We start from the raw sequence: 988 nt of genomic DNA, 5'->3' as shown, positions 1-988 counted from the left end.
CTTATGCTTAAGACACAGGCTCAGCTTCCAGAGCTAAATTTCTCTCCATCCTTAAAGACAAGTGAAATGCTGACATTGCTGAACCCTGAATGGGGGAAAAACCCATCTGGTATCTCATTCGCCGTTTTTCCTTTCCTCTCCCTGACCATGTGATCAGTGTTGCAGTATTGTGACCAGGTGTTCCGGCCTGTTCTGCATAGTTCTTTGAGCAGAATAGAAAGTGAAACCATCGCCTTTTCAACTGAGACTGGTAACCACCCCATACTTGAGTCGAATTTAGAGAGGTGGTAATCTGTTCCTCATGTTTTTTCTTCCAATGCAAAATAGCCTGAAATGAGGTTTATAAAGCCTAAGCTGTCGTCTTGGAGCTACCAGGGTCACCTGGCCAAACCTTAGTCCCTTCTTGTTTCTGTGTTCAAATTACCTGACTCGAATTTTCTGGATAAATAGGACCCAATGTTAAAGTCAACTACAAAAAGCAGGGACTGCATTTTGAGTACTGTTCTTTGCAAAAGAAATTTAATGATAAATGTGGCCTGAGGTGACAAGGGACATTCTGCCTCCAGGGTATCAAAATGATAGCTTCCCTGCCACTCTAGCTCAGCTGCTTTTTAAAATATCACTGGTTTAACTTACTACTAAGAAGCCTATGGTTGAAGAACTTCCTCCTGTATTGAGAACTAAGAGCTGTTTACTTCCTTCTCTACAGTTGCTGAGGTATGAGGAAAGATTATATTCAGCAAAAATATGTTTTGTTTTTGTTTTGGGGAGGTAACAGTTATGCTCAGATACTGATTTCTGTCTTTGCCAGCAATTTACTTAGCACAGATTCACTGTGGAAATTATAATTCATGAGCCAATAGCATACAGGATAATATCTCAATCCAAATAAAGAAATAACATTCCAAACAAATGACAGATGAATCAAATTATTGTTCCAATCAAGGAGAAGTGAAGGAATAAAATCCAAATTTGATATGAGGTGTAC

This window comes from Rousettus aegyptiacus, unplaced genomic scaffold, assembly GCF_014176215.1.
Source record: "Rousettus aegyptiacus isolate mRouAeg1 unplaced genomic scaffold, mRouAeg1.p scaffold_m13_p_1, whole genome shotgun sequence".
In the NCBI taxonomy this organism is placed as follows: domain Eukaryota; kingdom Metazoa; phylum Chordata; class Mammalia; order Chiroptera; family Pteropodidae; genus Rousettus; species Rousettus aegyptiacus.
Note: the sequence above shows the minus strand (reverse complement) of the source record.